Genomic DNA, 27679 nt, shown 5'->3' with positions numbered 1-27679 from the left:
ATAACAAGTATATAATAATAATACGTGGGAAAATTCATTCAACTCATGGTCATACAGCATCCTCTGCGATCATATAAAAATCCGAATTGCAGTTCAAAATGAGTTACAGGCAGATTGTTGATTTTTGTTATTTCACGCTGTTAATAGTAACCGATTGGATAAGGTCTTCGCTAATCGAGCCAGAGATGGCTCGTGTTGGCGAGTTCGAACCTGTACACTGGTGTTAATCCTGACACCCTGCACTGAAGATTCCCGCTAAAAACACTAGTGTTTGTAGGTATTTATTATAGTAAAAACGTAATTACATATATATAGTCTTCGACATACAGTCCTGTTTCGTGGTATCACAACTCATCAGTGCCGCTAGACTAGTATCTCCCCAAGCCAAGGATTGAACCTAGAACCGTTGTGTTTACAGTCGGCAGTTCTCCCACTCGACCATGGAATCGACACGCGTAAATAACTCGTCGGAATGTCTATTTAAATAGACACCCACCACCACTTTTATAGTGCTCAAATCGCCTATTCGTAAACAAACAACGAGCTATATATATATATATATATATATATATATATATATATATATATATATATATATATATATATATATATATAAGAACCCCGGGATACGACATAAAACTCCTCGACCTGACGTGTACAGGAAATATGAACTGGAATAGATACATTGAGACATTACGCCTGAAAGTATCCTATACCTCTATAAGGCCACAAACAATATCTGTCTGAATGAAAACATGCTGGCTATATATATATATATATATATATATATATATATATATATATATATATATATGTACGTATATGTACGTATATATATATATATATATATATATATATATATATATATATATATACATGGTTTGTATTACTGTACACATGCATTCGAAAAATAAATGTTATCAAAGGCAAGATAAGTTAATTTCTACCAAACTGGATATATTTTTCGTGTTTTTTATTCAATGCAACATGTTTATTCAGCTCGAAAAAAATACAGTGTTTACCAATGTATTGGAAAATTCAAGGTGGCGTCTGACTCCCTCTTTAACACAGTTAGTTTGGGAAAAGGTGTTATAAATAAAAAACTTGATAAAATACTGTTAGAAACTCGCTCAATATGTGTTAGCGTGACATAGCTTGACATATATTCGGCGGGTTTTTAATAGTATTCTTCCTAGTTTTTTATTAATAACACCTTTTTTCCAAACTTACCGTGTTAAAGAGGGAGTGAGGCGCCATCTTGAATTTTCCAAGACATCGGTAAACACTGTATGTTTTCGAGCTGAATAAACATGTTACATTGAATAAAACCACGAAAAAATATATCCAGTTTGGTTGAAAAGTAACTTATCTTGCCTTTGAAAACATTTATTTGTTATATATTTGTTTTTTGACAACTTTTTCGAATCTATGTGTACAGTATACAAACCCCATATATATATATATATATATATATATATATATATATATATACATATATATATAGCCAGCATGTTTTCATTCAGACAGATATTGTTTAATAGCATTGAGTGTGTCTGCTTAATGATCTTTTTTGTGTTTATTCATTTTTCAAATGGTTATCCTTTTCTCTCGGTAGGATTTGTGTAGAACAGTTCGTAATCGTTTTCGTCAATCTGCTTTTTTTAATCAAAAACTGCCTGAAGATGACTGAAGAAAATAAGTTGAAAGTATTTGTTGTTAATTGTTTGGAGATGGTTAGCTAGCGTTCGCGGCAACGAGTACACACATGCGCACATACACACATATATACTTAGAAGAAACGGTCATCAGTACACACATATCCCCGACCTGGCGTGCAGGTCGAAGATATGTGTGTACCGATGACCACCCCCACATATTCCCCTTCCCCTCATGTATCCCTATGCCCTCAGCCACACCAGAAATGAACTTTGTGTGTACCTGCGCATGGGTGTACCCGTGGCCGCGAAGGCTAGCCAATCCTCTTCAAACAATTAACAACAAAATAAAAACTAAATATATATAAACCGAATCATATCCCCCCGCCCCATACATAAACGAACACCCAACAGGTCAAGACATATTTACCAAGTAGTACTCTCACCAACGAGACGCCAAAAACTTTAACACTAAAACTCAAATTTTAAAGTAATCCCCTCCTCCCACCCCCACACATTTCCCTCCCCCTCATCTGTCCCTATGCCCTCAGCCACACCAGAAATGAACTTCCCAGCCCCTCCCCCACAAGTTCCTTAAACCCCAAAACAAAAACATTATCGCCATACCAAGCGCCCCCCACCTTACCCCTTGTTCCCTTCCTCTCTCTCTTTCTTCCGCCCTCCTCGAATACCCCCTGACTGCCACTATATATATATATATATATATATATATATATATATATATATATATATATATATACACGTGTATATATATATGTATATATATGCATATATATATGCGTATATATGTGTATATGCGAATATATGTATGCATATATATGTGTTTATATATATATATATGTGAATATATATGTGTGTGCATGCATATATGTGTGTATATATGTGTGTGTATGTGTCTATATATATTATATATGTGTGTGTACATATATATGTGTGTATATATATGTGTGTGTTTGTAAATATATATATATATATATATATATATATATATGTATATATACGTGCGTGTGTGTACATATGTATATGTATATATGTATGTTTGTGTGCAAGGATCTTATAAAATTCTCTTATATTACTCCAAAGAATATACATTTCGTGTTTTTACAAACATACGTTGTTATCTTCGTTTGAAGTTAATGCCTGCTAATATGTATGTTTTTTTTTAATTTTGTTTTCAAGAAAATCGATTTTGAGATTAAAAATAAGTACGTAAACTTTCTAATAAAAAAATATAGGCTTTTTTGTCTTAGGATATTTTTCCATATGATAAGTCTTTACGCATAGCAAGAAATGGCGATGAGAAAATATTTATCCATCAACCTATCTATCTATACGTACACACGCATACACACACGCACACATACACACTCCTATATATGTATACTTGCAAGACAACCCGACGTTGCCCGGAATTGAATAGTGATGAACGACAGTTTCACACTCCTATATTTTTTTTATTATCATCGGAATTAGCGAAATAGCCCTTTATTTAATCAAATTATGTCTGTATTAGTTGGGGACACATGCACCGGGAGGAAGCTTCACATACCTCCCCGCAGTGACTTACTCTACAAAGCATTATAGTCTATATCACATTCTTGAGAACCTACATTTGCTTATATAAAATTATTTTTTTATAATATCTATAATTAAAGTTTACAATGCAAATATCAGGTATCAGGGATCAATTGTGCTCTTAAAAGAAACATTCATTTTGAACAAGCTCGTTCCAGATCCAAGAACCTGTTCCTGAGTTTATATTTCAAGCCTTTCAGCTTGTGTGGTAATAACAATTCTCAACTGCACTTGTAATGTTAGATTGTATAAGGTGTCGACTGTTGTCAAAATCACCTGTTCCTTCTTTCATTGAATTTTTTCAATTATCGATAGTTATCCGAGATATTTGAGTTGTGTGATGTCTTTCGGCGGTCAGAGCCCTCCAAGGTCACTGCGGCAAGCGGCCTCAAGTTGGGGCGGTATAGGCGGCGTCGAATCAATAGACCGCTGCACCGTTTCGCTGTCCCTCTTTACACAGACAAGCATGTGGCGTAAGCTATTGGATTCACTGCGTCTCATAGCGGTATAACCGGGGATCTGAGGTTCGTCTGGTACAGACTTCAGCCAGGTATCCAGCGCCGACTTGAACGATTCTGTTTTGCAGTTCGTGATCTCTCTGATGTTACGTGTTAATCAAATTATGTGTGTATTAGTTGGGGACACATGCACCGGGAGGAAGCTTCACATACCTCCCCGCAGTGACTTACTCTACAAAGCATTATAGTCTATATCACATTCTTGAGAACCTACATTTGCTTATATAAAATTATTTTTATATAATATTTCGATAAAAAAAAACAATCTAAGAACACTGCAAGGTGCATGAAGTACGACTGTGTGAAAGTTTATAAAAATTGGCCCAGCCGTTTCAGAATGATCCCTCACACGCATACAAATCTCCTTCCACTTGTTTTAATTTTCTGATCACTTTGTTTTTGATGGGGACGGAGCATTATACCGGGTGCCAAACATTATCCCATTAGTTTAGTTACTCCAACCGAGAGATCTTTTTTAGATTCTAACCGTTCCTTTAAGTGCAATTGTTTGCATTTCCATTGCACTTGGTTCACCGGGTATATTCGCCAAATAATTTTTGAAATCCTTTTTCATTAGCCCGGTTGCTGCTATAATGACTGTAACGATGGATATCTTCTTAAGATTCCAGTTTCTTTTCATGCCGTACAAAAGTCCTTGGCATTTTGTTATTTTCTCCTCCTTACCTCTGTTAAGGCGAGCATCATTAGGGACGCTTACTTCAACTAGAGTTGCCACTTTCTCCCTCTTGTCGCATATAAGTATGTTTGGTTTGATAGACGCATTTTCTAGGTATGTAGCTGTAGGAATTTCCTAGTCATAGTGGATGTTATATGACTTATTTCCAACTGTTCTTTCCTCCATATAATAGATAGTGCCGTATTTAGTCAGCACTTCAAAATTTACTTGGCGTCCTAACGAAACATAAAAATGCTGAAACGTTAGAGGACCCCTTACACAGTTTAAATAATTTCATTTATATAAAAGCTCTACATACGTATTGAGCACATTTGAAAAATAAATATCGGTTTTAAGTTAAACCTGAACTTCATCAATTCATACTCTTTGTGTAGAGCCGTGTCGCAGGCAATTTACTCCCTTTCTTGTTTGGCGTAATGTAAAACTCTTTTTTTTTGTAAATAAACAAATAATCGAGCACTGTACAAAGCGGCCGTCGAATGTTTATACCAAGGAGGTTGAGGGAGGGAAGGGGATAAAATTCTGGATAATTAACTTCATGTTTGTGGGATAAAACTCTGATTCTGGATGGTTGCTACTCTAGATGCACCGAAAGAGTCTGTCTGTGGATATGGCTTTGTGGTCGGATTCGAATCTCTCGAACAGCAGGAATAATCATCCTATACTGATGATTACGTTAGCAGGAAACACTAGCGTCTGGATGCATAAAATATTATATATATATATATATTTATATATATATACATATATGTATATATATATATATATATATATATATATATATATATATTAAATGTAATTATTCAGTGACACGTGTTTCATTGTCTACGACTCATCAGAGTGGCAGGATCTAGCGAGATTCGAATCGAAATCGAGATCGCCACGGTAATGAACCTGACCCCCTTAATCGCTGGTCAATCTCACGACTGCCTCTATATATCGAAATTTACTTATATGTTATTTGCTTTTGCGATATGTTTTGAATAAATTCAATTATTTACGGAAGTGCATTTTTACCTAAATGCGAGTTGGGAATAATTTTTCCTTTAACCAATCTGGTACCCCCCCACACGGGGAGCGGTATATATATATATATATATATATATATATATATATATATATATATATATATATATATACCGCTCCCCATGTGGGAGCCAGAGATGTCTCGTGTCGCGGGGTTCGAATCGTTCGACTGGTAGTAATCGTGACACCCTGCACTGAAGAATCCCGAAAGGATGAAACACTAGTGTCTGCAGGTATTTAATTATTATAGTAAAAAAATAATTATGACAGCCCCTTTAAGAAATTCGTTTCTTATCGTTGAGCACTTTCAGTTGAATTAAAAGTCGGTCAATTTAGCTCCTACGCGTAGATCATCGTATAACGATTTGATCACTGTCTGTCTGACATAAATGAACATTTAAATTAAAATGTTTAAAATTCAACGCTATTTTACACGGTTAATGGTAGCCGAATGGATACGGCCTCCGCTAATCGAGCCAGAGATGTCTCGTGTCGCGGGGTTCGAATCGTTCGACCGTAGTAATCGTGACACCCTGCACTGAAGAATTCCGAAAGGATGAAACACTAGTGTCTGTAGGTATTTAATTATGATAGTAATTATATATATATATATTATTTTTTTAATCTAATTATCCACTGCCACGTGTTTCGCCGTCTACGACTCATCAGAGTGGCTGAATCTACTGAGATTCGAAATCGGAAACCCACGGTAATGAGGCTGACCTCCTTAACCGCTGGTCCGTATCGCCGGCTGTTTCGACATATCGTGATTTACTTATATAAGTGCATAGAGATATAAGTAACCCACTTCACTTGTTTCTTTTATGAAAATTACGCTTGTAATCTGTCTGCATTCCGATCATTGATATGAACCTTGAGTAACTTTCACAATTCGAATTCCCTCTCTTTTAATCATTAAACGTATAACTGCATTACTTGTGTACTGCAGATGAGACACATCCAACCATGTCCCTGAGAAGTATTCTTTCTAAAAAAATTTGTTCAAAATTTTTCAGTTATTTTTTTTTTATTAATAACAAATTAAAAATAGGTCAGTCATTTCTGAATCACCCTGTATATATCAATTAAGGGCAAATGAGAAAGTGAACTTGAAATCAATATTTTTCTTAAGTACCAAATAAAAATTGAGCTTCAAAACTTAAAAAAATAAAATATTTAAGAAGATGTGAATAGCTTAACTCAGTGAACCTACATTTCTATTCTAGATCAAAACGATGAAGTTGAAAAATTACTTACTGCTTAATTGTTCGAAAATAAAAAAAGATAAATTATAAAAGAGGACAAAAGAATCTACTACTCAAGATATATAATATAAATCTCATTTGTCTGTTTAAATGTATGCATGTATGTATGTATGTCTGCCTTAATCTTTCGAAAGACTAGACGTATTTTCACGAGAACGATATCGTTTTCAAGCTCGACCATTCGGACGATGAATATAAAATATTGGCTAAGACAATTAATTTCTTAACTCTCAACTAAGCACTTGTCTACAGAGGGGTCGCTTTTTTCGCCGATATTTTCGAGTTATCTCCTTTTCGATTGACTAGTCTTAATTTAAACATACGTCACTTCCGGTTTGGTGATGGACGCATCAGCAAAGATGTCAGGGTTTTTTTTTTCACTTTCTGTTTCTTCTTAGCGGTATGGGTTCGAGCCTTCCTGCCTACTACCAATTTTTTTTTTTTTTTTGCTCAATACACACCTCCCAACACCGGGCAATGTCGGACACTCAAGCTAATATCAAATAGAGTTAAAGATGAACACATTTAAAACGTGTTATGTATTTATATAATCGACCGGGGAACTATTTCACTTATACACTCAGACATTGGAGTCTCATACATGTCAATAACATGCACCCATATACAAACCTCCATTACACACATGCGTTTTAATACGACCCCCCCCCCTCCTATCCTTTCACGTTATACAGAAATTAGGTCACTGGAACACATTAGTCTTTACACCATACAGGTACACAGAACTACAATACAGAAGTTGAAAATTTTCGTCGATTAGGCATATTTGAAAATACAATTATATACATATCGCCGTATATTGATTACACAAATTACAAATAACAATAGCAAACATATCTACAACAAAATTCCTGATGAACCGACCATTTAAGTAAGACACTTTATCAAGTCTCCAACACTAACGATTACTACGATACTATCCCATTTATTACTGTACACGCAATAACCTTATCCCCGAGTGGCTTCCGGTTCTTGATAAGAGGTGACTTCTACGTAAAAAAAAACCCCTATACAATGCATTAGCAATTAGGCTTTATATTATATCAAATCAATCAGAAAAGTACATTAATAATTCCAACCAGATTTCCATTAGAAACTGACTGAATTTATATATACGTCTACATAATTTATATATAACTAATAATTTAATGTATACACATAGAATATTATAATAATATATAATCATAATATAAAGTATTATGTTCAAGTTTACAGTATTTATCAAAATACTTCACAATATGTGTGTAGAGCTAGGTCCTAAAATATGAACTCATATTTATTGTAATTAAGTAACACCGAGGTATGTGCGTTTCATTCCCGACGGAAATCGTCAGGATAAATGCATATATATTTACACACACACACATATATATATATATATATATATATATATATATATATTTATAAAATGGTAAGCGTTTTTAAATTTATATGTAGTGATTTTTAAGGGACCTCGGTTTAAATGCATGTTTTAATATACATTTTTAATGCATTAGTTTTACATCGTTTTTAAATACAAGCTTTGGGGCTTTGTGTATTGATATTCATAATAAACACTTTTTTTCCTATTTACTTGAAAAGAAAATACAACTTTGTTATATGTCAGTCGTGGAATTGCATAAATCTGAAAAAAAAAAGATCTAGCTAATTTGCATATTTTAAACACTTATTTTAATTTAATTCCTATTAGTTTTCTCAGTTGTCTTATGGTATGATCATCTGTAGTTAAATATTACGTGTAATTATATTCATGCAAATATGCTACATGAGTTATACTTGCGCAATATTTGCGTAAGAAAGTTATAGTAAACACAAACCTCTTTCTGTGTATGTTAATGTATGCATAAATGTGTGTGTGTGTGTGTGTTTAAGAATTTATCATTTATCATATATATATATATATATATATATATATATATATATTTATTTATTTAAGAATTTATCCTACCAAACTACTTCGTCAGATTTTGGATTACTGACAGGAAACTTTATATGTAGGTTAATCGGACACATGCAAAACTTTATATTTAGGTGTTCGCGGGGGAAATTGGTGCAAAATTGCGCAAATTTATAAAAATGAAATTTGCCAAGTGAAGGGCGAACGACGACATTAAGAATATGCATGCGTAACATAATAGCTATCGGTTCATGTATTCATTTTTTAGCCTTTCAACACGCATGCCATCATAGCTCAGACATTTACGTCAAAGGAAAAATAAGTTGTAAGCTAAACGTTTTGGTTTTGAATATCGGTGGTGGCGCACGAGCCATTTTTTTTTTAACTTTTAAATCACTACTTTATATTGTTCCCTAATATAATATAATAATAAATACGAAGTTTGCATTAATCAAGATATCATTTTTAGATTTTATGACAAGGAAATTCTGGGAGGTCTTCTAATATATACATATATATATATATATATATATATATATATATATATATATATATATATATATATATATATATATTAGAACACCTCCCGGAATTTCCTTGTCGAATAATAACTTTAATTGTACATTTTAATTCACAGTTTAAAATATATATATATATATATATATATATATATATATATATATATGTATATATATATTTATGATTACTTCATTTAATCACATAAATTAACATACAAAGTATAAATTTATGCGTAAAATTTAAGTCTTTATTTATTACGTAGGTAGAGCTATATAGTAAGTTATAAGATATATGAATATAAGATATAAATGAATCCTAGCGTGAATGGAACGCGGAATATTCTGTGTAGCTTAATTGCCATATATATTTTATAACTTACTATATATATATATATATATATATATATAATAGTGTTGGGGCCGTTAATCGGAATCGGGAAGCGGAAAAATCGACAAGTTTTGTGTATTAGAATCGTGAAAAGTTGCCTACTTTACGATCTCAAAACAATTCTTTCGTTTGTCTTTTTTAATTAGACTTTGTAATAAGTAACATCTCCCATTGCTGGAAATAATGATAAAATAATAAAAAATTTCTTGATTTTTAAATACTAGTAAAGCTAAAACGTATAGATCATCCTCCACAAGTGTATTTTGACGTTTAAAATAATATCTGCATATTCAACTTGTGTTCTTAAGAAAATCGGGAGAAATTACAACTCTATAGTATTTAGTGATTTATAAAGAATCTGAATCGGTAATTGTATTGGAATCGCGAATTTAATACGGAATGTTAACCGTATAGAAATCGGAAAACCATAGGAATCGTCTAATCAATAGTAATATATATATATATATATATATATATATATATATATATATATATATATGTATATATATATAGGTATATGTATATATATACATATATATATGAGTGTAGATATATACATATATATAGAGAGGTATATATATATATATATACATATATGTATGTATATATATATATATATATTTAAGTGTGTGTGTATATATATGTATATGTATGTATATATATATACATACATATATATATATATATATATATATATATATATACTTATATATATTGCATTTTTTTAAGTCAAATCGCTCCACGCAAGTTATAAAGGCCTAATAAGAATTGTACTTAAAACTTAAATATTCAGTAATACGTGTTGAATGCATAGATCCCGACGAAGGAAACAGCAATGATTTCCCGATTTGCCTGACACATAGTCCGTGCAATGTAGAATAATGGACGCGAGATTTGCAAGGCGGCTGAAAGCAATTCTCTAATGATGGCCTGTGTTTCTTTTGCATGTTTTTTTTAAATAACAAAAATAAATAAATACATAAAATACGTCTTTCGTCTATACGATTCCAATTGTGTAAAAAAGAGCCATTTTCCGGATTGATTCCAAAACGTTCATTAATAGATGTCTGATCTGCCAACCGGAGTCGTAAGAGACGACGGATGGCTGTTCGTTTATCAACTTCTCTTTCAGTATCTCGCGTTCGTTTATAACAATCTTGACAAAGCCGTCCCTACTGATAAAAATGCGGCATAGATGTATAAGAATACACGATACAAAACAAAATGGAGGATAACGTCCATTTGTCTGTCACTGACTCTAAGCACAAACAACCGATTTAAACCCGCCATTGTACACAAATTCTATTCTCCCATCGTTCGCCCCCTATTTTCCCGCTATTTTTTCCACTTTGTTCCACCTATTCTTGTCTCTCTCTATTGTTTTTAGCTAGTTTATTTATACTTAATTGATTTATAGATGTTTTGTTACTAAAAGGGCGTCGACTTTCTATTTAAAGTGTTACGAAAAAAATATGTAATCCGAAAACACTTTAAGTATGAATCAGATAATCACAATGTTAGCATTGGTTTCCCCGATATTTTCTAGTAACAAATATTTCTAGAAAGACATCACGTGCTTATAGTAAAGAATATTCTTGGAAGTTTTAAGAGGTTCTTTCTTCTAGATATTAATTCATCTTTGAGCTGTAGATACTTTACTAAGTTATCCTACCGGTGTATGCTAAGAAGACTGGCCAGGCTTAATTATTTTATAGATGTTTTTTGACAAAATGGCGCCGTGTTTTTATATAAGAAAAAGGATCGGGTACATGTTGTTCTTGTTTAGTTCATCTATTTCGTGTGAATCTAATGGTCCTCATGTTGGCATTCGTTTCTCCGATATCTTTCTAATAAGAATTATTTTCAAAAAGATCGGATGCTAACAAGATATCATGCGTGAATGTGTTTCTGTGGGACATACTGGATTAGAAATTTGTACATTAAGGTTGGCAATGCAAGTCGTTGACTTCACTAACATCATTCTCCCCTTCCTCTACATATAAACAGATCTGATAGATCGGCTGAAGAGAGCTTGATACAGGTCCTAAAACTGTTTCCTATTATCAGGTTTTAAACCGAGGGTACCGATGAGTTATCTCATAAAAATCAGAAGAGTAGTTGCAATTCTGTTTTAAGCAAGAACACACACACACACACACACACACACACACACCCACACACACGCGCACACACACGCGCACACACACATATATATATACATATATTATATATGTACATATATTATATATACATATATATGTATATATATAATGATATATATACATATATGTAATTATATATATACATATATATATATATATATATATAAAGTGAACGTGTCTGTGTCTGTGTATGTCTGTGTCTGTGTCTCTGTGTCTCTGCGTGTGTCTGTGTACGTTCCCCTACCCAATAACTCTGTCAATTTTAAGTCTACAGACTTAAAATTTGATATGCAGGGTACTTAGATTTGGGAAAATCTTCATCAGTTTTTGGCAAGAAATTGGTCTGTTAAGGGGTCAAAGTTCAACGATTTGACCTTTGAGAACTCTACCAAACTCCTCCGACAATTTTGGGTCTACATACTTGAAATTTTAGTTATAGGTTTTTTGGAAATTGATCTAACTTAATAGCTTGATTTGCACCTAAAATGATAAATGTTAAGGAATCATAATATAGGTCACAATTAAAAAATATTGACGACTTTTTTTTTTGCTCAACATACACCTCTAAACACCAGGGCAATGCCAGGCATATATATATATATATATATATATATATATATATATATATATATATATATATATATATATATATATATGTGTGTGTGTGTGTGTGTGTGTGTGAGTAGGCTCCTTCAGTCTTGGACAGACTATGAATATCAACGAAGGGTTGTTTGCGCGTGCAATTTTTTGTGACAGGAGTTGTGCAATGTCCAACCACACCTCTCTTTAACCCTAACCTTAACCCAACCACACCTCTCTTTAGACGACATTGTCAAATACCAGAGGCAAGTGAAGTACAGGACAACTGGAAACAAATGCTGAGATAAACGGAAAGCACATACGGCGACTGGAATTCCGAAATAGTCACCCATTTTGTACGAACCAGGCTCAACGTTGCTTAACTTCAGTGATCTGACGAGAATCGGTGTGTCAACGCGATTATTCCGTATTTAACTCAGAAGGCACTTTTCTCCTTCGTCTAACTTACAATACAAGGAACAGGAAACGATCATCAATGACATGTCTTAATGGGTGAAAAAGGCGACCCAAAAAGAACAAATCGGTTTCACGCTCAGAGACAAATGATTTCACTCCTCATCGTAGTGAGTTGTCCACACATAAATACAGACGTTTGTGCGATTCATACTTTAGAAAAGATTCTTGAACATAAATATATAAATATATATTGATATATATATATATATATATATATATGTATATATATATATAATTATAAAACTCAAATGACCTTGTAACGAGAGATGTATCCGACTTTCCGGTGCATGACATCCGGTTGAAAATGTGCGCATAAACATTATCCCATAACAACGTAAACAAATAAACACAAATCGCTGTTTTTTGCAGATCTTGACCTACGCACTAAAATATTAACGTTATTATTTCGAAATTGTTATTCAACATTCGAAGAGTGACGTTTTTTTTTCAACTATTCTTTATTACAACTATACTGTCGCTATTTTCTTACAACTAAACCACTTTTACCAGTTTACACCCATAAGAACAATTGTAGTAAAGCAAGAATATTACTACTACAACTACTCTCATTCCGTCCCTTTTCCGTCATTCCTTCCTTCTTTTATATTTTTTGTTTACATTTCTAGGTAGAACATAGTTTGAGGACTGTAAATTTGTTGACAGATTTACTAATCTATTGAATATTAGTTTATTTTATTTTATTTATTTAGGTTGTATTTTTTTGCTTCAGGTTTTATTAATTTTTTTTTTTAGATTTTATGTTTCTATAACTTGGTTGAAGGATTCCAATATGGATTTGTCATTCTTATATTTCTCATCGGTAGGTTTATGTGCGTTTTTGCTGCTAAATGAATTTCTTCGGCGTTCGATTCGTATGAAAATCGTGTTTAATTTTCGATTTTGAGCAATTATTCGGAAAAATAGGTAACTTTACACGAATAGGGGGGATTTTTTTTTCACGTTTGAGTGATCCATCCGTGATTTTTCATTTTAATATACTTTCATAGAAATGTTTCTCTCATGGCAAAAAAAACAAAAAAAAAACTATTTTCTTTACGTCACAAGTGTCACGCTCATACAGGAATTCCATAGCTAATATAACATACTGACCCAAAGATCACGGTAAGCCTAGTATATATATATATATATATATATATATATATATATATATATATATATATATATATATATATATATATATATATATACGTTTAGAATGAATTTGTTGACACATTTACTAATCTGTTTGAATATTAGTTTTATTTTATTTTATTTATTTAGGTTTTATTTTTTTTTGCTTCAGGTTTTATTAATTTTTTTTTTTTTTTTTAGATTTTATGTCCCTATAAAAAATTCCATTCAAAATTCCGTCCAAATTCCTGATCTTGACAGACACATTCCCAAGTTTGATGAGATACACTTGAGGAAGGTCGCAGATTACATCGACCGTAACGTCCTGAATATGATGCTCAAGATTAGAACAGGGCTTTATTTGTATTATTTGGATTATTCAGCCACTGTTTTGAACGGAATTTTTATTCACATCATGGGGTTAGCATGACCTCGTTCTGTCAGCCCTGACCGGATAGAGGTCCTAAGTAATTAGCAATTGTCTTTTTCGGTCGCCAACACAAAGAATTAAACCTTCAACCCTCAGGAGAATATCACTTTTACAATTTATTTTTCCAAGTACTCTAACCATTACGAACGTTCTGTAACCGGGAGTATTTTTATCAAAATAGGGATTGTCGGCAATGACCGTGAGGAAGTGGTATGGGTACGTGGAAGAATTCATTCTAAACGTGATATTGTATTGTCAGTTGAAGGTTCAAAGCTGACGGAACGAGAGCATACTCCCCGCGTGAAGTAAATTAAGGGGTCGGTTCGAAATTCCGTCCAAAATCCTATGTTCGACAGAAACATTCCCAAGTTCAACAGGATACACCTGAAGAAGGTCGGAGGTTACATAGAAGGAAACGTTGTGAAAATTACACTCAAGTCGAGAACAGTAGTCTGAAGAATTCAAATAATACATTATTTCTAATTTATTTATAGATTTCAAACCTTATATGTTTAATATGTAACTGGAAATCTCGTGAAGTTTATGTTTGAATGGGTTATGTCCTTAGTAAATTATGACTTCTAAGTTCCTTTAGAATTTGATAAATTTTCAGTGCAAATAAAATGATTGTCTGTTTAAATGAATAATAACATTAATACTCACTATTACTATACAAATAGATTGTTGTATAACTAATTAACTAGATTGTACAATTTTAATCCATTTTTTGTTTTGTTTAAAAGTAAACAGATTCTAAAATGTAAATCTATTATTATTTTTGGCTTAGTGGTCCCCCGACAAATATAGCGCGGCCTGTAAATTCACCCTTGTCCGTTCGTCCGTTCATCTGTCTGCACACCTCAATAACTAGCATAGTCAAAAAAGGTAATTCACGTCAAAAATCACCATTCGCCGATGGTCAAGGTATTATTACCACATCTGTGATGATGCAGCGACTACTAGTCTCTCACACTTAGATAGGGTCCAAAAAAATGTCTTCAACAAAATAGTTTCCGCACTATCAACCAAGCACCAGCATCTGTCCCACCACCGTCATATGTTTATCTCTATGCTGGTTTTATTAGTATTTTAATGAAATTTTCTCTGATTAACTCGTCGCACTTGTACCCTCTCGACGTAAATACTCCAAACTAACCCAACAAACTGCAAAATCCTACCCCTGCAACTGCAAAAACTACCAGTTCGTATTACCTTTACATTTCTTGTTTTCCCGACTGTAGTAATATATTAAAATATAAATATGTGAGCAGATCCCTCGCTGCTCAACCCCCCACAATCTCCTGTTAGGCATGATCCCAAATAGAAGCTCCTTACCCCTTAGTAGCAAAGTGTCTGTCTGTCTGCCTCACTGTACCTGTTCCAGCATACACCCAATATGGGTTGAGCCTGCCCCAATTGTGTTAACCACATGTTGCGTCAAAGCCATCCACCCCAGGCGGTCGGCAGCAGAGTCGACGATATGATGCAGTATTCACGGTTCCAGCGACGGATACCAAAAAAACTCGAGGACCAGACATGATCTCCACATCTGCTTTTACTGTCGCGAGCCAAGCTTTAAGTTGGCCACTTTTGCGCTTCTTCCAACCAGTAGGTGCAATGAGCGCCACCAATTGAGAGACGAACTCATCTCTCGGCCGGTGCAGCACATGACCAAACCACTGGAGTCTCCTTTTCAACAGAGTTCCCACCAGGCCAAGGATGTTACATCTAGCGCATATGGTCGAAGACTTCAAGTTTATGAATTCATATATCTGCGCAGTGGCTAGGTCTAATATCCATAGATAAGAATTGTTCTGACCATGGCCTGGTAGATACGCAGCTTCATGGTATGTCTTATCTCCTTGCAAGACCAGACGTACCGCGAAGCTGAGGATCTACGAGGCAATCGTCAGAACAAATCTGAATGGCAATATGTCTTGTTGGAATGAATAATAGTTTTAAAAAATAACGGAGAAAAGCTTTAATAAACAGAAAACACGTTAAACACGGTGCAAAAATCGAAATTTAAGTAAAGCATCTGCTTCAGTGCCGCGTTATAAAACAAGGTATCCTGCCGTCGATATAAACAAATTCGTCTGAAGTTGAATGTAAACAATTATGTAATCAACTATGCAAAAGCGTCGTAAATCGATATCATCGTAACCCAAGAACCGTCTGTATTTATATTATATTAGCAGTTCAGCCCGGCTTTGCTCAGGCCCTATGTACCGTGCATAAATTTACGTACATATGTATCTATATATTAAAAGGTTGGACTTATGTCCAGGCAACCTACATCTAAAATTTAAAGTGTTTAGACCTAAAATTGGCGGACGTTGGTAGATTCTGTAAAGGTAAACTCTTTCAACGTTTAAAACCCACACTGCATGTCTAAATACTCTTTATATAAAATTAAAAATGTTTAGACCAAAAATCTGCTGAATAGTTTGCTAGAAACCGTAAAGGAAAAATTCTTTTAACTTTGACCCCTTGGCAGCCAAAGGTGCAGCCAAAATCGGATTAAAATCTTGTCCTATGTCTGAATACACATTATCTACAATTTCAAATGTGTAGAACAAAAATTGGTTGATTAATTTTGTAGAAACCGCAGAAGTAAATTTTTTTTTTAAATTTGACTCCAATTTTAACCCCTAAGCATCCAATAAGCAAGCTTGATCCATGTCCAAGAAACCTACATCTAAAATTTCAAGTGTTCAGAACCAAAATTGCCGGAGGAATTTGGTAGAGTTCTCAAAGGTCAAATCGTTGAACTTGGCCCCTTGACAACCAAATTTCTGGCCGAAAACAATTTACAAATATTTTCCCAAATCTCAATACGCTCTACGTCAAATCTCAAGTCTGTAGACTGAAAATTAACAGAGTAGTTTGGTAGGGAAATGTAAAAACAGACACACACACACAGGCATACAATGTCACTTTTATAAATATGTAGATTTTCTTAGTTTGTCTGCTCTCTACTCTGAAACTACAGGACGGATCTGACTGAAACTCATGTGGATATTTGTTAAGATAACATGCCACGAACTAAATATTATGGTATCCGTTCGATGCACAGTCAGGAATGAATAAAGGTTAATAAGGATTAGTCGCCAAAATGCTAACATTATTTCAATTTTTTCAGAAAGTACCGGGCCGATCTGGTTGAATTTTAACAGACATTTGTCAAGATAAAGTGCAGCGAACTAAGCATTTTGATATCCGTTTGATGATAAAGTTAGAGATAAATAGAAATAAACTGTGATTAGTATTTATATTTTTCTTACAAATCTACTTATACCGTTCTTGCTGAAATTCTGTAAGAACGTTTTGTTAAAGGTGCAACGAATTAAGTGTTACGGTATCTGTTCGATACACAGGGATTATGGTAAATAATTTAAAAATGTAGTCATCATAATAACGCAATCACTAAGATATGTGCTATTTCATAAAGCAATGCGTCTAAGTCAACGTGCTCTTACTTTTACCTGTTTTTAACGAGCTAAAAATTTAGAGAGTATTCTTAAGTAATAAATACTGTGACGAAATTCAATCATACAACACCTTCCAGAAAATGCCGAGAACTTAATCTGTTTTTGCTCTCGTAATATGGCCAGTTTTTTTCAAACAAATTCGTTGTTACCTCCCCTTCCGTACATAAATAAATGTAACCAAGGCGCCCACAGATTAGGAGGTAGAGTTTAATGTCTGATAGAACGAAAAGTGATCGCAGTTTAACATTTTATTTCAAAGATAAGAATTACCGTAAACAAATGAAAGACAAAAGAAAACAAACAAACAAAAACAAAAAAAACATGGCCGAATCAAAAGTCATATCAGTAGAAAGTTTATTTAAACGGCGAATTCGTTAAATATATACAACTGATATTAAAGTAATTGCTGCCAACGAAGGTCTGGAACTCTCGCAGCGCAGATTAGCTAACCCAGTGTATTTATCGGATGATAGCATCGCTAAAAAAATATACAATGTAATTCAGTTGTGAGTTTTGATATTGCAGATGACCTTTTCGTTTCGTAGATGGTTTTGGCTTAAAATTACTGTTGATTTTCCACATCAGAAAGAAAAAAAAATACTTTGATTTTACGAAGTCATATCTAGATGATGCAACAATCTTGTGAAACACGATGCATGTCCTCTATGGAGAATTCAATACTATCATCCTTATTCCATTTACTTCCTCCTCCTCCTCCTCTTTCCCCCTCTCCCTCCCCATATATATATATATATATATATACAACAATTATATATATATGTATATTAAATTCCACAGCCAAACAACGTCGCAGCTCACAAGAGCCATGACAGTCAACGAACCGGAAGTCCAAGACTCGAGTTTCGCCCTCATTTGGGCTCATCAGTAAGACACATCCGAACTCAGGATTCGAAACCCGAGCCTTTTGCATGCGAGGCAAGCACTCTACCAACTGAGCAAACGCCCCGCACACAAGAATTTCTATTAACCAACACAGATCAAGTAAACCGCGCCGAAATCCGACTGTGGAATGAACCCACTTCGTCTCGACAAGGGACGCGGCCGTCCAACCAGTCAATAACCCTTGCCGATGTCTCACAAGTAGGATTTTAATTTGAAGGGACGACGCCGTCCAGCAATGCTAACCCAACGAGCAACTTATAACAGGATTTTCAGAATGTGAGAGATTGTATAATGAATTCCACAGCCAAACAACGTCGCAGCTCACAACAGCCATGACAGTCAACGATCCGGAAGTCCAAGACTATATATACAACAATTATATATATATACACAACAATTATATATATATATATATATATATATATAGATAGATATATACATATATATATATATAATATAAAGCTGAATGTCTGTGTGTGTATGTGTGTGTGGGTGTGTGTGGGTGTCTCGTCACGAATAGGCTCCTATATGGTTCACTATTTTAAAAAAATGATTACATACAATGATAGAAGATGTATCGAGACACAGGAATAGGCATGTTTTATCTGGCAGAACGGTGGTTCATTAAAAGTGTGGAGTCTGCGTTCACGGTTGGTCCACAAAGTATGGAAATAAAAAAAATTCATAATTAAAAAAAAAAAAACGTTTACAAGTGTTTTTGATATAGATGTACATAAGAATACTTTGATAAGTATGTTTTAACTTTAATAGGGATGTTATAATAAAATTGTGGTGTCTGCGTTCGCGCCTGGCCTCCTTAAAATGGAAATAGGCACAAACTTTTATAAAGACTTTTCATATATATCTGCGTAAGTATACTTTGATAATTGTGTTTCAGTTTGAAGAAATATGGTATGATAAAATTATGGGGTGTTTGTTCGTGCCAGAGTCCATTTTCTGTAGGCTGTTTTTGAACCCAGTCAACGACGGGTACTTTTGCTAGTGTATATATATATCTATATATATATATATATATATATATATATATAATTGTTGTATAGATTAGTTAAATATATATACCCAATAAAACATTCGTGTTTATTAAAGAGAGCTCAGTGGAGGACAGAGCAGGTATATTGTCTGTTTATGAAACACACATTATTGGTTACATATGTGCATACATGTTTCAGTGGACTCGCTATTTATAGAGACACACCTGGCCAGATCAGAGAAAGACCCTTAAAGTTCAATTCGTTTTGTTGTATTGTGGTTGTATGAAAACGGGTATAAAGGGATTTTGAAGCAGCAAAAATAATTATATATAGCGTACGGGTAGCACGGAAGAGAAACTAGATGTTACCTGATAGGATAAGCATAGACTAAGATATCATATTGGGTCAATATGCGCGTATATGTTGGATCAAGGCTGCTTGTGTCATTACATTATATACTTAAGAATGGGAGTTTATGATGGGGAGCACATATATTAGGAGAGGACAAATTACGTACCTGCGTTTAAAAAACAAACACGAAGACCAGGTTTCAATGACAAACTAAAATACATTTATTATTCACGGTTGGAATACATTTTTCAGAACCACAAATGCCATGTTACTAAGTTAGAAAGATTTCACTTGACGCCGCTTCCAGTGTCTCGAAGCAATGCTCTCTCCACGAACCACCGATCTCACTTCCACAAAAACATAACTCTATATTGTTACAGGAAAAAGGACTGCCCTCTTTTTCTGCAAGCAAGAAGAACTTTAGATAAATGGAAAATAATATTAGGATAGACCGAGATTCAGATAGATTCAGAAAATGGAATGTTAGAATTTCACATTGTTACATTTCATATAAAATAGTTTGGATATATTTTAAAAAGAATTTAATTCTTCATTGTTTTATGGAAATTGAATTAAAAGCTCAGCTGAAAAATAATGAACAGGACAATTTAAAAATGTGTTGAAAAATAGGTGGGAATTTTTTGTTGCAGACGTCCGTTTAGAGAAAGTGTCAACCACGTGAGTTTCCCACGTGAGTGGGTCACGTTTTGAAACCACACATGTGACGTCATAGAAAAATGAATTCTCAATATAGGAGCTAGTTTGAGTCGAAGATCGGAGGCAGTCGAGTCAGGATCGGAGAGTCAGCAGAATTGATCGGACAGAGCTGACATGCTCAGAGGAGGGTCCATTTAGAAGCGAAAGGAGGACATTTAACCATGTAGAATGACTTTAAATTCCTTGACATCATCATCATTCGAACGGTCGATCTGATAATATAGAAGTCATCATGTTTTTTTAAAACTGTGTCGTGTCGTCATTCAACAACAAAAAGTAATGTGTCAAACATCCTTAATATGAAATTTATCTCCCTCATCGTATTATGAACCTTTCGTAACTCTTAAAATTAAGAAATGTATCTCTCTTTCCCTCTCCTGTGTTATAAGAACTGATCACCCTCTATTTGTTATAAGAATCTACAGAACTGTCATACGTACAAATGTCTTCTTCCTCTCATAAATATGAATGCCCCTATCTTATCTCTTAAATATAACCCAGCTATACAACAATATTACATTAACTTAATTCCTATGACATCACTCCTCAAGCTCGCAAAATTGTGAATATATCTCACGTTGTCGCCAATTGGTCCATAGATTTTTGAATTCCTTACAGAAATGTTTTGTTAACCTCAATTCTAACTACATACAAGAGAGAGAGAGAGAGAGAGAGGAGAGATTGGGGAAGAGAATAAGAGATAGAGGGGGGTCTGTATTTTCTTTTCAGCAAAAGTATATCAGTACTAGTAATAAATACCTAGAAATAATGCCTAGCTAACACGCATTTTTCGGTAAAAAATACAGAACCTGGTCGAAAAGACACTGGTATTTGCAATAATTCCGGAAATTTTTCTGTATTACACTGTTGGGTATTACACGATTTTCCTTTAAAGAAGAAAAAATGAAAATAAAATGTCCATGGACATCTGATAGGTCGCGTGTCCATTTTAGAATAATAAATGATGGAAATGTAGAACGGTACCGAATGCCGCGAATCTTCATCTTCATTTCCATCTTTTCTGTCTTTTTCTCCTATCATTTGCATCTGTTTCTCCGCGGTTCAAGCGGGAAATAATATCAAATAAATAAAAGTGTTGACATGTGTTGACCCTTATTGCCGATCCAATTGATCAAGGCAGATAACTACTGCGACAAAATGGAAACAATCGGATTATGGGTGACATTTTTCTTCGTTTTTTTTTCTTCATTGGATGCATATATATATATATATATATATATATATATATATATATATATATGTGTGTGTGTGTGTGCGTGTGTGTGTGTATGTATATATATACACATATATGTATATATGTATATATATATATATATATATATATGTGTGTACGTGTGTGGAGCTGCGTATGCATGTATATGTCTGTGAATATATATATATATATATATATATATATATATATATATATATATATATATGTAATATATGTATGTATTAATATGTGTATGCACGTATATGTCTGTGGATATATATATATATATATGTATAAATATAGATATGCATAAACACATATATACATATGTGTGTGTGTGCTCGCGTGTGTGTGTGTGGCTTAGTTTCCTGATCTTGACCAAGTGAAAACGGATTTATCTAACGAGTATGATTGGACACCTCATTTTAAGGGAGTTTAGTTCTGGTATTGTTTTTGTGTGGATGATTTATAGTGAAAAACCATCTATCAAATTCTCCTGGCAGCGTAGCGGCGCCAGTGAAATCGAAAGTTTCGATGCGTTTATTCATTTCTCTGTTGTCCCCAATTCACTCTTGTTTAACCATTCCTATCCTTCGTCTTGACGTCGCAAGCGTCCAAACAATTACACGTTGTATCTTAGAAGGCAGTCAGCTACAAAGATCTAAAGCGAAAAAATATCAATCAATCGACACTCGTTTACCAGACTTGTCTCCCTTTGTTGTAATTCTCTTGAGTAGTGAATTATCTATAGAAGTGAACGTGTCGGTATGTGTGTGTCTGTGTGTGCATGTGTACATTCTCCTACGCAATAACTCTGTCAATTTTTAGTCTACAGACTCGAAATTTGATATACATGGTGCTGAGATTTAGGAAAATCGATGTGATTGGTTTCTGGCTAGAAATGTGGCGATTAAGGGGTCAAAGTTCAACGATTTCACATTTGAGAACTCTACCAAAGTCCTACAACAATTTTGGGTCTACATACTTGAAATTTACGATATAACTTCGTTGGACACGGATCTAACTTGATAACTTGAGTGGAGGCAAAAACAATGAATTCTAAATGGTCATAATAGGGATCAAGTTTTAAAAAAATTGACCGCTTTTTTATTTTGCTCAGCAGTCACCTCCAAATACCGGGCACCCATTGCTAGTATCAAATACAAAAATGTACTATTAAAGATGTTACTACGCTGCGTGTTTCTGTTGTTATATATATGGTTATATATATATACTTTCATCAAAAAGTTTTTTTTTAAATATACTTTCAGATTACAGATAGTAAACTTAAAGCAATTCTGAATTTTTGAGTTGAGATCTGAATATTTATATTGCTTTTGTTATTCTAATCTTGCGTTTTGCTGGCACAACGTTTCACTCGTTGTAACCTACGATGTTCCTCATTTTATTTTTCTCTACTTAGGAAAAGAGAGGTGAAAACATAACGCAAGGGAGACAACTTCAAGGAAAGAAGTTTTTTTGCAACGTATTGTGTTAAAAAAATAAACGAAAATAAACGTGGCATGTCTGTCCTCTATTTTGTCAACATTTTTTCACTAATATTGACAATTAGCAATGATATTCCTTGAAATCAGAGGTAAATCTTAAAAAATATCTTAGTGACCCCTGAAGATTAAATTTTTTAGGATTTAGGAACACACCTTCAAACGCACGGTCCGAATTCTTGCACTGCATAGCTACCCACTCTTTTCCTCAGTAGAGACAAGGAAACATGTGTTTAATACCCGAGGAAGGCCATAGATTACAAGGACCGAAAAGTTGTGCCAATGACACCAAATATAAGAATAATTGTCCCAATAACCAAAACAATACAAAGACTGAACCCTATATAAATACTAGTATCAATATCAATATAGCAATGCACATAAGATGGAAAAGCTCAATATACGATAAAGCAATAGTATGAGAAAATATAAAATTTAGTTTTTAGTTTATAAAATATTTCCTCTGAAATTCCATGAAAAAATAAAAAATGTATCCCTTGTCAAAAATAAAATCTGTTGTAAAATTTGAATTTACGGGATATAATTCTAAATTTATATATATGATCTATATATATATATATATATATATATATATATATATATATATATATATATATGTGTGTGTGTGTGTATGTATGTTTGTGTGTGTGTGCCTGTGTGTATATTTTGTATTTTTGGAGAGGGCTCCCGTAAGCCGTGGTGAAGTTAACCTTTCTAGGAGAAGCAAATCTCTGATTAAAAAAAAACATAAATCGGGAGACCAGTACCCGCATTAAGCTGGTCTGTAGTTTAACTTGTTGCTGGCTGTCTTGCTCTCCCTTGTTGCTGGATCTCAACATTTTGAACCAAGAGAGAGACTTAGCTGTCGTACAAAGTTAAAATAATAATCTAATACCATCTTTGTATAGATACTCCCTCAGACATTTGTCTATTAAAATGGTCCTGTGGCGATGAAAGTCATTTTTGGGCTCATGGACTTTTAAGTGTCTGAGGGAGTGGCATTTGTCTGATAAGACGTTGGAATCATCAGTCATTGCAATCATCATGTATGTATGTATGTATGCGAATATATTAGTAGTGGGAAGATTAATCAGAATCGGGAATCGGTAAATCAGAACTTTTTTGGTTATAGAAATCGATATGAGAATTGAAAAAAAATGCGACTTTTTCCGATACTGAAAACGATTCTTTTATTGTCTTTTCCATTTAATTTTTTTTTTTATAAATGGCAGCTTTCATTGCGGAGTATAATGATAAAGTAATAGATATTTATTCATTTAAAACTACTAGAAAAATATTAATCTATAGATAAAGTGTTTTATTGTAATCAGTAAAAAAAGTAAGATTCATAAAGAATCGGAATCGTTACTAGTATCAGAACCAGTAAAAACACTGGAATCGTAATATAACTAATATATATATATATATATATATATATATATATATATATATATATATATATATATATATATATATATAGTTAAAAAATGTATATGGCGATTAAGCTACACTGAGTATTCCGCGTCTCATCCACTCTAGGATTCTTCAGGCTTATGCGCATAAGCTTGAAGGGTCCTAGAGTGGATGGAACGCGGAATATTCAGTGTAGCTTAATCGGCATATACATTTTATAGATTACTAACTAGCTCTACCTAGTTATTGAGAACTTTTGAATAAATACTTAAACTTTACGCATAAATCTATGCATTTGTATATTAATTTTATGTGAGTAAACTAAGTAGTCCTTTATATATATATAAATATATATATATATATATAGAGAGAGAGAGAGAGAGAGAGACAGAGACAGAGACAGAGAAAGAGAGAAAGAGAGAGACTTATTAATTTATTCAAAAAGGATAATGGATATTCATCAATTAACGGGTGCCAGGTAAGTGAAACCACTTTATATCATGGCATTTTTAAGCCCAGTGCTTCTCGTCAGAAGAGTAGAGAAGATGATATATAACATAATATGGATGCGATGACAGACGATATTTACAGAGGAAATAAAAGATCGAGCCTTAATTGTGCTTATTATATTGATAGAAGGAGTATAATTTTAATTATATAATGCAGGTAAATAGCACATGTGTCATAGTCGTATAAAAGTCCGTGGAGAATATGCATGCTTAAACATTGGGGGTAGAATATAAGGTAAGTTACTTGAAAGATTGTGCTCAGTAAGTAAATTGTTTTAATGGGTTGCAGCTATGTAGGGGGCATATATGAGTTAGGGGTTTATGCTATGCTATGCTAGTATATATATATATATATATATATATATATATATATATATATATATATATATTACAATATGTAAGACTACAATATAAGATTGAATAATTTCGTCTTGCCCTCGCAGTTCCCATCGGTGCTTGCAATGGACAAACACAAGCCATAACAGGAATAAAAATGTCAAAGGTTACTGTATCTGACCTATAGGTCACATACCATATCCGTTCTGATAAGTAAAACATATATGCAAATGCATGAGGTAAATGTATACAAATGACGATTATACCAAATCCCTGTTTGACGTAGTCGCATATGTAACAGTGGTAAGAAAAAGTGTAGTTTTTAGTATTAGACATAAGCCGTAAACACTGTCCAATCCCTCGCGAATAATAATAGCTAAGATATATCACTTGTAATATTTAATATATGTGTTTTTCTTTATTCTCATTGTTGTAGCATTTGTATTATCCTTTAGTCCCCACACCAACAAAGTGTCATTTATGCAAATATTTAAGGGGATCCTCTTGCTACAAGGGATTACAGATAAATATGTATTAATGTAATGACACATAAAAAATGTTTACAGACAGCGTGAGGTCTCCATATTTTTCTACTCCAAAATTACAATTAATAACAGAAAGTTAAGCATAACCTACCACACTAAATAAACGTTAGATCACCGAGATTAAGCATATAAGCTATATAAAAGCCAAGTACGTCCAAGGATGGAATACTGCTGCCATATCTGGGCAGGAGCTGCTAAAAACAGCCTATGCTGCCTTGACAGAGTACAAAATAGACTTCGTGGCTTAGTGGGGGATGAGCTTTTCTCTACCCTGCAACCTCTATCCCACAGAAGAGACGTTGCGAGCCTATCCTTGTTTTATCGTTATTTCCATGACAGGTGCTCGTCTGAACTCCAATCTCTGATCCCCCTCGCCAATCTTTCACAATAAACACCCATCTAGCTTTATCCACTGTGAAAAATTTCCCCCACTCTATATCTGTGCCTAAATCAAAACGTGGATTCCATGAACAAAGCTTATTTCTTAGAACTGCACGCCTGTGGGACTCTGTTCCGTCTACCTGCTTCCCGCCTGACTACAACTTGGATGTCTTCAAGTCCAACGTTAATAAATTCCTAATGAACCGCCCCCTTAAGTAAACACTTCATCAAATCTCCACACTAATGTAATGTAATTGCAATAACCCTTATCCCAGAGTGGCTTCCGGACCTTGATAAGTGGTGACCACCGTGTAAAAAAAAAAAAATGATTGCACCTGATTTATGATGTGAAATTATACAATATATTTTAAGCCCGTTTTATATCAGACACTACGTATCAATTGTGGGATAGAAAAGAAAAATATACAATAATCGCAGGATTTCTTAAAAAGCTCTTGTATCTGCAACGAGGAGTATTAAGTGTGACCCATAATTTAAACCAAAGATATATATATATATATATATATACATATATATATATATATATATAGAGAGAGAGAAATGCCACCGACACTTTCAACTATTAGATTTTTTTATATAATAAAATAGTTTGCTGTTTATTCCTTATACAGAAAATAAAAATAAAGTGCATCAATGTTCTCTGATTAGCAAGAAGTAAATACACATTTCTGTCTATAACCATGAATTATATACAAAATGAAACGATTTGAGAATAACAGGTGATTATGTAGTTCTCTTTTATTTCTGCATTTTTTTTCAGTCGTCCTGGACGTCTCCAGAATGAAATAAATCAGTTCCGACTCAAGAAAGGGTGTGTGAGATCGAGCATGATTTGTTTCAACATCATGCACGCAGAAACTCGTACCGGGGATATTATTATTGTTTCTATCAAGTAATGAATGCAAAAGTCTTGTCAATTTTACGCAGTAACGCCAAGTCAAAACA

At 33.7% G+C, this 27679-nt stretch overlaps 1 protein-coding gene and 1 non-coding gene across 2 annotated transcripts in view; one reads left to right on the top strand and one right to left on the bottom strand.

The window, feature by feature from the left end:
• Window positions 1-27679, top strand: part of LOC145254713 (uncharacterized) — a 392254-nt gene that overhangs the window by 77654 nt on the left and 286921 nt on the right. The gene's annotated exons all lie outside the window — the stretch shown is intronic.
• On the bottom strand, window positions 12751-12975 carry LOC145255058 (small nucleolar RNA U3). The gene has a single exon (XR_013863848.1). It is a non-coding gene; the product is annotated as a small nucleolar RNA U3 (small nucleolar RNA).

The sequence above is a fragment of the Euprymna scolopes genome, chromosome 30 (genome assembly GCF_053919585.1).
Source record: "Euprymna scolopes isolate OS-2025 chromosome 30, ASM5391958v1, whole genome shotgun sequence".
Taxonomy (NCBI): Eukaryota; Metazoa; Mollusca; class Cephalopoda; order Sepiida; family Sepiolidae; genus Euprymna; species Euprymna scolopes.
This window is presented reverse-complemented; position numbering and strand designations above follow the sequence as displayed.